Raw genomic sequence first — 13,097 nt, 5'->3', positions numbered from 1 at the left:
GTCTGTCCCTGGTAGATTCCTACCCTCAGGAGGGAGGAAGCATTCAGTCCTGGGAAGTTGCTCTGAAGGAAACCCTGAATTAGGGGAGCTCAGGTCCGTTCCAGCAATCCTGCGCACAGGGAGGAACGTGAGCTCTTAACCTTAACAAACCCATTCCTCAGAAGGGGGAGCACTCAGTCCTGGGAAGTTGCTCTGAAGGAAACCCTGGATTAGGGGAGCTCAGGTCCGTTCCAGCAATCCTGCGCACAGGGAGGAACGTGAGCTCTTAACCTTAACAAACCCATTCCTCAGAAAGGGGAGCACTGTTTGCCTTGAAAGTTTCTGGGAAGCTCCGAAATGAATAAGGGCAGCTTCCTAGTTCAGACACTTCGTAAACCTTTCCTCAGAAAGGGAAGTGGAACTAGGCCTGGGGAGCGAGAATCGATCCTAAAGTGACGGCTTTCTAAGGTGTTAAACACCGAAGGATGCTCAAACCCTCTGTAGGGGAGACATTCGACAGCCTGGGTGTAGATCCTACATCAAGTGCTGCTTCAGCCCTCAGGCTTAGAATGAGGCGACTTGGAGAGAGTCTCAAAGTAGCGCTCAGATAAAAACCCCTTTCCTCAGAAAGGGGAGCGCACACCGAGAATCAAGACCCCAGCTGGAAAGCGTGTCACCAGGTGGTGCTCAAATAAAAAGCCTTTTCCGCAGAAAAGGGAGCAACCAAACCTGCTCCGAGTCCGCAGCGAGCACTCCGGACTGCTGGTACTCCTATGTAAGTGAACACCTGTCTCAACAGGTGTAGACACTCAGTTTCCATAGAAACCGTATTTAGGAGAGGACACGAAGCGGATCCTCGCACGCAGGCCGTCTGCAACAGAGTTAAACATACTAGTGCAATCTTAAATATAAATATCTTAAGATGCTTACCTAGGGAGAAAGGAAAAATTTCCTTTTGCTCGTTTAACCACTGAAGGGAGAAGCCCGATTGTGCTGGAACGAGTGTTGTGTAGACGGACACCACCATACAACCGGAAGGGAGGGGTGCTCCGTTGAGATGTTTCCACATTCCTTTTCTGAGGGAAAAACACAACACGCAACCCAAACCCTGCAGGCAACACGCCTATCCAGCCATAAGGGGGGCGTAACTAGGGAGTTATGCTCCTGTCTCAACAGGACATAAGTCTACACTAGGCCTGCAAAGGACAGCATAAGCATACCAAGGGCAAACCTAAGAAAAACTTAGGGAGCTTACCTTGAAGAGGACAGAGGTCCTATGTGTAATATATGCTGTAAGGGTTGATTTACCGCACAGCCTGTGGAGTGGAGAGGGCAAACACTGCCGTAACCTTAATCCATAGGATCAGAGGGGGCGTCTGCCGTAGACTCGTCGTATTTCTTCTGTGAATAGAGAAAAACATACACAGGTCTGAGACAGTATGAAGTTCCTTCACGTAAAAAATGGATCATACTCACCCATTTAAAAGCATCCTGTTTCATAGAAAGAGGCGGGGTTTTTTTTTTTTTTTTTCAGAGACCGCCTGATTCCAGACCGTCCGAAAATTAGGGTTCTATACAGGTAGAACCCCCAAAGGACATCATGGGTCCGGGGAGTGCAGGAAGCTTAAATGGAGACAGGGGAATTAATATGGCGACCCGACTGGACCGAGGGAAGGAGAGGTATTACTCTGACCCCTGCGAGAATTTTGTCTCGCTTGGATGACTTCCCTGAAATCCTGTCTGTCACCTCTCGATCCGCGTCGCCTCCTAGACCTGCTCGCAGGCGGGGGAGGAGCGCGGGATGCAACACTAGCCTTCTGCACCTACCTCCGTTCCTCAGAAGGAGGCGGAGCAGGACCCCTGTGGTGTTCGGGCTAATACCTGGACCTTCGAGGGATAAAGGATTTTTCAGCAGATCGGCTGGGTAGGCTTGGAGCACTGCCATGGTGTGCAGTGCACCCACCGCCTGACCTGCTGCTGCATACGCTCTGCCGTTCAGCAGGGCCGGAGAAGGCAGAGAGGGAGTCTTGAGAGAGAAAGCCCGCCCTGTGGAGAGATAGCATCTCTTCCACAAGGGGCGTCCTCTCATAGCCGTGGTCGCGCAAACCCTCGATACTAGCATAGTTCGCAATGGACGAACTATGAATGCGCGCCGCGTACGGCTTTTTCCAGACCCTCTCGATTTCAGTATGAAGATCGGGAAGGAATGGGAGACTCACCAGAGCTGGATGGTTATGGCCTGAAAAGATATCGCTCGTCAAGGCGACCCCGCGGCGCTATCTTTCTAGCCCGCTTCCACAGCAGGACAAGCCTGGCCGTGGTGCGGTCCATAACCTCTGGCAGCTCTTCGTATGCAGGGCAGGAAGGTAGAGAGGATTCAGCCTCAGCGTCTTCATCCATCTCTAGCATTTCCTGCTCTTCTTGGGTGGAACCCAAAAGAGCACTTGCTCCTGGATCTGATGACGTCAGCGATAACGCACCATCATCAGCTAGGAGCCTGTCGTCGTCTCCGGCTGGCGAGAGAGAGAGACCCCTCTCAAGATCGTCAGCCAGTTCCACTTGCGAGCCCCACGAGCTCAGTTTCCTCCGTGCCTCGGCAACGGCAGGACCCGAACCGCGAGGGGCAAGTGGACGCTCATCTTTCCTCAGAAAGAGAGACAGACGAGACCGGAGCTTCTTCATAGAGAAGCGCTCATAATGTATACACAATGCCCCCTCAAGGACATCGCGTGTGTGCTCTTAGCCCAAACAGAATATCGCAAAGATCATGTGTGTCATCAGGTGTCAAATAACGCGGACACGGATGAACACACCGTTTAAACGACTTGCTAGTGCTTGCCATGATAGTAGTTCAAAGAAAGGATTCTTACCGTTTCTTCCCATGCACATCCAAACCGGGAAAGCTGAAGACAGCGAAGATGTATTGTGTTGCACGGGCGCCTCTTTATGTTATGGTCGCCCGGTAGTGACGCAACGGCAGCGACTGACGCGCCGCGGTGACGTCATACGCTGGCGCCGGCCATTTCATGTAGTTTTTCTATGCATTCTTCAGACTCGAGGCACGCTGCAGCGTTCCCCAAAAGCGCCCTCTAGAGGACGCAGTGAGAGTTCCCTTCGGAAGGGAATGTAAGTTTTTTTTCAATTGTAGAGAGTGGAAGATTGTGCTGGAGGTTTTAAAAGAAGAATTTGTATTATTTGGCACTACTTATGTTTTCCCCCCCAGTGGTAAAGGTAGTATAAATATGAAAAAGTATGGCACAGTTGTATCCAATATTTTTCACTCATGCCCAGCTTCAAAGATTTATTAAGTAATTCATGGTCTTCATTTATTGAGGGTTTGTTTCCATGCCTTGACAGCCCTTTATCCAGGGCTTAATTTTTAGAAGTTTAAGATGCAAAGCTGGAACCCTATTTAAGGACCAAGCCCTTATTGTATTATTTCTTCAAGCCCTTTTAGAAGTTTAAGATGCAAAGCTAGAACCCTATTTAAGGACCAAGCCCTTATTGTATTATTTCTTCATGCCCTTATTGTATCTTCTGCTTCTAGTCAACACTGCCAGAAGCTATTGAGTACTCAAGCATGCATTAACTATAAGGCATGTAATCAATACCAATTCTCTCCAGCAGGCCCGGTACTACAGGGGTGCTAAAGGATTCTAAAACGACAGCGAGAGCAAAGTTGATTATATTAGAATATTGGCTAAACATATTTGGCAAATGATCCATTGGGTATTTGGAGTTTGTGCTCTGAAGAGTGTCAAAGTTTTCTATTTACAACATGTTTTGCAGCGTTGAGCAATGTGGCCAATCATAGATGTATCTGTTGATTTCTTGAATACAATAGCCAATCAGAGTTAAGTTAGAATCCACTCAACCATCAAAACACTGTTTTTGTCCAGTGCTGAGTTCTGCGCGCTTGAAAATCATCTGTAGACAATGTAAATAAGACTTTTTAATGTGCAGTATAGAGAGCTTCATTGAACTTTTTGAGATTGCAGTGAACTTGTGTCAGCTTTTTAGCAATTACTAAGGGAGCGTCCTTTGTGTGCTTTTTAGGCTTATCTATTCAGAATTTGGCCAAATCATATCTTGATGACCCTACCACCAGTACAATGAGTATTTTTTTTTCCTTGGCCGCAACACTATCACAAGACAAATAAGACTATCTGTTGACATGCTTGTTTTTCTTAATGCAAACCAGCAAGCCATGACCGTGACCAAAGATAGTATATGGCAGTGAATAGATTGTGAATTTTGTGTTATTCTATTTTAAAGTATTTTGAACCGGTTTAGTGAAGATCTAAGTGATGGGAGATCTGTTATTCAGGGGTGGTTTTACCATTTTTGGGGCTTTAAGCAAAGTCAAGACCTGAGGCCACACATGCCCTACCCTATCATTACCTTTGTAACTATTTTCTTTAAATTGTACATATTAAACAGAGTTAAGTGACATTTCATTCACTTCGCTTATACATACACAAATATTTTCTACAAAGCGTTGTTTTTTAATTGACTGTTTAAGTTCAAAGATACAGTCAAACCAAGATTTATTCAGACACATTCAACATTTCTCACATTGTCACATTATTCGCTATAGTTTAGAAAATGGTAGTACAATATGGCAAGAACTATAGCTAAACAAGAGTTAAACTGTGTCATAACAAATTTATCTTGATAATGTCAGATAACTTTGATGGTAAAATGTGTGTAATGGATTACAATCAACCAAAATTTCAGACAGCTGTTAGTATGACAATATTTACACAACTATCAATACTTTGTTGACCAGTTACCAAGCAATGCTTAATTTTGTTCAGTCTGTGGGGTAAAAAGTCGCATTATCAATTGAAGGAAAAACACTTAAGCAAAACATGGTCAAATGTCTGAATAATTTTTGGTCCCAAATTTTCAGCAATTTTACTGGTATTCCACTTTATGAAGAATTTTTGGGTATAATATGTCTCAGTTTACTTTATTTTGCTATTCTCACTTACATAAATAAACTATAGTGTCCTGCACCCACTAGTTAAAAAAATCTGTCTGAACATTTTTTATTTAAATAATGAATACATTACAACAAGCAAAATACTCCACTCTAGAGTTTTTTTCTCTTGTGAACTTCTCCGCTGTAGACATTGAATGACTTTAATGTGGTAAATGCAGTGTTATGTGTTTACAAGCTTTCTTTGTTGTCATTTTGTGGTCGATTAAGTGATCACAAGGCATGATACATTTCCATAATTTGTACTGTTTCTTCCAACATACCTTATTATTTACATTTATTTCATGTTATAACTAATAATAAAGTGGACAGTGCAACTGCCTAAGCTGAGGCAACTGAAAAGTTTTAAGTGTCTGCAAACTTTCAGTATGGCATTTCTCTTGTTTTCTTTCTTTATTGAGTGGATAAGTGCTCATCATGGTTGTTTGTTTCTAGTTTATCTGATGTCAAAAGGAGTTAATTGTTTGTGGCTAGCAGGCCTGCAGGGGTCCAAGAATTTGTATATTGGTTAACACTGTTACTGCTGTAATCGCATGTGCATATATTTTTGGCGTCAATGGCGCAGATGTTAAGGTTTTAATGTTTTGCAATGCATGTATGTAATGTGATGTAAGTGTAGCAAATATTGGGCTATCAATTGAATAAATACAGTTAAAATATTTATTTTTGTGTCTTTTTAATAGTAACATAAACCTGGAGTATTTGTGTAATTTGGGTACAGTTTGACAGATTTTGAACCATAAGGTCCAGAAACTAATTATTTTTCCCTCTGATTGCTTGTCAAATGTATACAATTTCTGAATTCTGTGAATGCTTAAACATTAAGCAGTTGTGCAATCTGATGCCATAAAAATGTACTAACAAATGTTTAACTGTAAACTGAAAGGAAATTTATTTAACATTAACATTACATTAAGCTTTTGAGAAACGCTTATTTCTTTTAGTTGCCTCCACAATAAAAATGCTTTGATCAAGACATATATAAGACATATTATTAAGAAATATATAAATTTGTAGATATGTAGATATAGAGGTAACACTTTAGAATAATGGGCCATTGTTAACAAGTAACTATGCAGGAAGTAATAGGTAGTTCTACATTAACACTTAACTAAATACTATTAACTAATAGAAAAGCAAGATTAACTAAGCAGTAGGTAATTGCTAATTTTGGACAAAGGTAGTCCCTTATTAGGTATTTGATAATTACTAAAGAAAAAATTGTCATTGAGAACTACTTGTGAACTGTGACCAATTCATAAAGAATGACTAATTAATTATCACAACAGTAACATTCATAAAATCAACAATTAGGTTCTTTGTGCAAACTAATTTATGAAAACCATGCACCACCATCACCGGTTGAAGTACTGGTTGAAATTGTGACTCTGACCAAAATATGAATGGATGTGTTCTCTGTTCATTTCAAACAAACATATAATTTATTTAATTAGGATGTAATGCCATCAATGATTGGATTCTCATGATTGGATTATTTCACTATTGTGAGCTGCATTTAGTTCAATGATGTTTTTTTTTTTTTTTTAAGTATTCTGGGGCAGGCTTCTCTTTAGTGTGATAGTAAATATGTTATTTTGCTTCCATAATGAAGACATTAACTGCATTTATTTTGTTAAGCACAAACACAACATTTTCCACATTACAATATCTGTTAGAATATCAGTATAGTGCTTCAAAGAAATGCATGGCTGTACAGTATGTCATATAAAATATGATAAAAACTGTTTATTGTAAATTACTTGCAAAATCCATCTTAACCCCTCAATAATAACTCAAGTGTTACCTTGTCAGTCCACATGAACTACTACTGTGATCTGGCCCATTATTTTAAAGTGAAAAACATCTTAACCCTTCACTAATAACTCAAATGTTACCTTGTATGTCCACATGAACTACTACTGTGATCTGGCCCATTATTTTAAAGTGAAAAACATCTTAACCCTTCACTAATAACTCAAGTGTTACCTTGTAAGTCCGCATGAACTACTAGTGTGATCTGGCCCATTATTTTAAAGTGAAAAACATGTTAACCCCTCAATAATAACTCAAGTGTTACCTTGTAAGTCCGCATGAACTACTAGTGTGATCTGGCCCATTATTTTAAAGTGAAAAACATCTTAACCCTTCACTAATAACTCAAGTGTTACCTTGTAAGTCCGCATGAACTACTAGTGTGATCTGGCCCATTATTTTATAGTGAAAAACATCTTAACCCTTCACTAATAACTCAAGTGTTACCTTGTAAGTCCGCATGAACTACTAGTGTGATCTGGCCCATTATTTTAAAGTGAAAAACATGTTAACCCCTCAATAATAACTCAAGTGTTACCTTGTAAGTCCGCATGAACTACTAGTGTGATCTGGCCCATTATTTTAAAGTGAAAAACATCTTAACCCCTCACCAACATGTCTATTTGCAACGTGATCTCATGATAATTCGTATGTATTTACATAAAATGTGGTTCTCCAAAACGTACATTTACTTACGTTTTTCCAGACACTAAAACATACAATACTGACGTATTTACAGCATCTAAACGTACAAATACTTAGTATTTTTAGCATTTTAAGGTCTACAAAATGTTAAACAAGACTACACTTTAAACCATTAAAATAAATGACATTTCTGCAATCGTTTAACCATTCATGTAATATTAGCTTCGTTTGCCGTGGTGGGACACAAAAGGCGTTTTCTCCGACATGCTGTGACTAACAATACAACCATAAAATGCACCGAACACGCATCATAATCATAAAATCAAACAATTTTATTTGTACACTGTAATCCAGATCTTCAGAATTCATACGATTGCGAGGAACAGACCCAAATTCAAGCCTTTATATGACGATCGTTACATCTCCATCCCGAGCAGCGACTCCAGCAGCAACAGCAATAAACCCCAGCGCTGCAGTGCATTTAACAATTCAAATACAAGCGCACCAGGAAACTACAGGCTTTACGGCAGGAAAATCGAACGTTCATTGGCTCTTGCCAGCATTCGCTACTGATTACGACATGCCGTGTTTCTGGTGAGATTTGTTTGAACGATGCGCAGGCGCCATCACGGAGAGGATCAGGATAATATTTTCAGCCATCAGCAACCTAAATCCTACTCTGTACCTCAAAGAAACCTACTGTCTGTATTCCGCCAGAGACGACTGCGGCTGCAAACGCATAGTCATTTGGATTACTCTTTGGTACGGCTGTTGACATTTTTGCAATGAATAAATGATTGCGATTGCACGTTTCCATCTTTCATGTTTTTCTTTATTACTGTACAGAGAGAGTTATGGTTAACGTTAGGTTTAGAGGTAGGAGTGTGATTAGTGCCTATAATTTTTTTTATGCTATGTTATCAAAATGAGAATTTTCCTGCATATTTTGGTCAGTTAATGTTACGTTTTATATATTACATTTTAAATCACTTATTAATATAATGAAAAAATGCATATTTGCTGTAAAATGGTTTAGGTTTGGGGGTAGGTTAAGGGGGCTATCTAAATCGCTTATTAATGAAATGATAAATTTGCATATTTGCTATAAAATTGGTAGGTTTATGTTTGGGGATATTATGTTTGGGGGACATTTTAAAATTAAAGTAAAATTAAACTCTTAAAATAAATTTGGCACAGTAAATATACCTAGCCACAAGCAAGGTAACACTTGAGTTATTAGTGAAGGGTTAAGATGTTTTTCACTTTAAAATAATGGGCCAGATCACACTAGTAGTTCATGCTGACTGACAAGGTAACACTTGAGTTATTATTGAGGGGTTAACATGTTTTTCACTTTAAAATAATGGGCCAGATCACACTAGTAGTTCATGCAGACTGACAAGGTAACACTTGAGTTATTATTGAGGGGTTAAGATGGATTTTACAAGTAATTTACAGTAAACTTGCACTGAAGCACTAGTGATATTCAGACATTGTATACTGTGAAAAATGTTTTTGTACTTTACAAAATAAATGCAGTTAATGTCTTCATTACGGAAGTAAAAGAACATAATTATTTACTATCACACTAAAGAGAAGCATGCCCCAGAATACTATTAATACTAATACTAAAAAAAAAACATTGAACATTGAACTAAATGCAGCTCATAATAGTGAAATAATCCAATCATGAGCATCAAAGCATTGCTGGCATTACATCCTAATTAAAGAAATTATATTATATGTTTGTTTGAAATGAACAGAGAACACATCCAGTCATATTTTGATAAGAGTCACAATTTCAGCCGCTGATGGTGGTGGTGTTCATAAATTAGTTTGCACAAATAACCTAATTGTTGATTTTATAAATCTTACTGTTGTGATAATTAATTAGTTATTCTTTATGAATTGGTCACAGTTCACAAGTAGTTCTCAATGACAATTTTTTCTTTAGTAATTATCAAATACCTAATAAGGGACTACCTTTGTCCAAAATGATCACTTACCTACTGCTTAGTTAATCTTGCTTCTATATTAGTTAATAGTATTTAGTTAAGTGTTAATGTAGAACTACCTATTACTTCCTGCATAGTTACTTGTTAACAACGGCCCATTATTCTAAAGTGTTACCGATATAGATTAACAACTGATAATTATATGCCTTATGCGAAAGTAGTCTGCTATACTAGAAGGATCTCATTGATTTGAATTACAAGCTATTAAATCTCAATTTTTGGCCATATAAATACAGTATCAGCAACTGCACCAAATCGCATATTTTTGCTCAGTTTGGGCTTTTTTTTTTATATAAAAGTGAGGTGTTTTTTCCTCAGTGAGTATTGGCTCCAAATTCTCCTGCATTATACTATATGAGCCATAGAAGCCTGATGTATCAAACATAATACTAAACCAAACACATATACCATTTTGTTGTTTTTTATTTTTATATATACTGTCTATGAACTGTTCTACTCCAAAACCAATTACAGTAGATTTATATTTCAAGCTTTGCAGGGTTAAACATATAGGTTTTCCAGTGTGACTGTAGCTGCTGACTGAGCTGGATAAACTAAAGGGCCTCAAAGGCAGACATGATCTTGACCCCCTGATGTTTACTGTATGTCAGCTGACGCAGATGCTCTTTACTGTAACCACTGTGACTCCACACAAGAGGTGTCTAACTCTTGTTGTAGTCAGGGTAAGGCGTCCTGCTTTCCAACAATGACTGTATGATTTTGAGATCCATCTTTTCACACTCGGGACAACTGAGGGTTCAAATGCTCACTGATGCTCCAAAAGTAAAAACCATGCATTAAGAGCCGGGGGGTGAAAACATTTTGAATTTGAAGATATTTAACTTATTTTGCCTTCTGGGATACATGTAAGTATCTTCAATAGACTCAGAAGGACAGTACTACATGAAAAAAATATGAATAATATGTGACCCTGGATCACAAAACCAGTCTTAAGTCGCTGGGGTATATTTGTAGCAATAGCTAAAAATACATAGTATGGGTCAAAATTATTGATTTTTCTTTTATGCCAAAAATCATTAGTAAATTAAGTAAAGATCATGTTCCATGAAGATTTTTTTGTAAAATTCCTACTGTAAACATATCAAAATGTAATTTTTGATTAGTAATATGCATTAAGTACTTAATTTGGACAACTTTAAAGGTGATTTTCTCAGTATTTTGATTTATTTGCACCCTCAGATTCCAGATTTTCAAACAGATGTATCTCAGCCAAATAGTGCCCTATCCTAACAAACTGTACATCAATAAAAAGCTTATTTATTGAGCTTTCATATGATGTATACATCTCAGTTTTGTAAAATTTAACCTTATGACTGGTTTTGTGGTCCAGGGTCACATATATGAATTCATTAAAATAATGAATAAATAAGAAAAATGTACACATCTCCATTCTTTTCAAAAGTTTTCACCCCTCGCTCTTAATGCGTAGTTTTTCCTTCTGGCGCATCAGTGAGCATTTGAACCTTTTGTAATAGTTGCATATGAATCCCTCAGTTGTCCTCAGTGTGAAAAGGATCTCGAAATCATACAGTCATTGTTGGAAAGGGTTCAAATACACAAAAATGCTGGAAAACCAAATAATCTGTGGGACCTAAAGGATTTTTCTAAAGAACAGCAGGCTGTTTAACTGTTCAGGACAAACAAGGGACTTACAAACAACTATCACTAAACAACAACAACAACAACAACAACAACAAAAAAAAAAACAGCTGTGAATCATTCAGGTAACAACACAGTATTAAGAATCAAGGGTATGTAAACTTTTGAACAGGGTATTTTTTAATAAATTCAATTATTATTTTCTCGTGTGAACTAGATGTGAACACACTTTATGTAAAATATCTTATTCAAGTCAGTACGAAATTAATAATAACATGCATTTTGTATGATTCCTCTTGTTTTGGTAAAATAATTTAGCAGATTCTGAAATGGGGATGTAAACTTTTAACCTCAACTGTAGTACTTCTGAATTATTAATTACTCCGACCTGTTCTATTTAGTATTAATGTAATCCAGACATTCTACATTTGTCATATTATCATTTACCAGCATCACGGGAAGTGGTAAGTCATCCAAAAAGTGAAATGTAAACACCCAAATTTACATATATAACTATTCTGTGATGTCATAAGAACACTATACAAACTCTTCTGGCATAAACATGAGGAAATCTTTTTTTTATAATAAGATCACAACAACTACACTGCATAGTGGCACACTATTACATTTCCAGGAGCTAATTTTACCTACTGTTAAGGCGAAGCTCACCTATATTTAGCTTATCAAACAGATTCCAGGGAGATATTTTTACAGGGGATCTCGGAGCAGCCTTACAGTCGTTGAGATTTACAGAATATTTTCCACATTGAGTGTTGGGAGTATATAAATATCAAGCATGACAGTAATGTGTTGCACTTCTTCCAGCATCAGCTCTTCTGCTCTGGCAAGGAGGGGCCAAGAGTTGGTTATATCTGTCCACTTGTTGTGGAAAATAAGTTCCCCAGAACAGGTGCAGCACGGTAACATTTAGAGGCCTGTTCCTGTCAGCCAGCCATCTGGACTTTTTGTTGCTCCACAGGTTGATCACTGCATTTGCGTTTCACTGGAAGCCCTTTAACCTCTGAGGTCAAGTTGTAGTACTGCTCCAAAGCACTTCATCTCTCTTATGTTGGTGCTGAACATCAAGTACTTTCTCCTGACACTTCAGTTAGAGGCAATAAATAAATCTCACACATGCTCCAGTTTGACACAAAATGCTAAAATTAGTTTGTTTTTTAACTAGTACGAAATTACCCATTAACACTTTACACTAAGGACCAATTCATTCATACCGTGGCTAACAGAAGCTATAATAATGTTAGATAATAAAAATCCTGTTTATTATTCACATTCATAGTGTTAAATTAACATGACAATGAATTAATGCTCTGCACTGTTTTTATATTAATATAATTGAGATACTATTACAGTTGTTATTAATAGTTTGAATGTTTTCATTTGTGTTTGTTTTCATTTCAGTTTTAATACAGTTTTATTTTTAGCATACTATAGTTAAACCAAATGAAAATGAGAAATGTTTCCTTGGGAACAAACGGAAATGTAATTATTTAAAAAAAAATTAAAGTTTGAATTCATTTTTAGGTTTTCATTTCCGTTTTTACACATTTTTCAACTTCACTTTTATTTCTTAGTTAAGTACGTTAAGTTAAATAAAATTATCTGAGATAAAATTTATTTTAAGATTTTTTTAATCACTTATTTTATGGTTAACATATTTTATGATCGTAGATTTTTTAACAACCCTGCAAAATATTACCTGTTTAAAAAAACAATAATAATAAAATAAACTAGTAAAAAAAAAAAATAATAATAATAATTCATAAGAAAAAAAAATGTTTTCATTTCAGTTTTTACACATTTTTATTTCACTTTTATATCTTATTATTTTTTATTTTAGTATTTTAAGTTAAATGAAATGATCTGAAATAAAATATATTTTATCATTTATTTTATGGTTAACATTTTTTATGGTCTTTGATTTAGCTCTTTTTGAATAAATCTGTGTTATTGTTAGCTTATATTACCTGATGGAAATCAAATCTAATTGCAAAATATGACCTATA

This window comes from Garra rufa, chromosome 3 (genome assembly GCF_049309525.1).
Source record: "Garra rufa chromosome 3, GarRuf1.0, whole genome shotgun sequence".
Taxonomy (NCBI): domain Eukaryota; kingdom Metazoa; phylum Chordata; class Actinopteri; order Cypriniformes; family Cyprinidae; genus Garra; species Garra rufa.
This window is presented reverse-complemented; position numbering follows the sequence as displayed.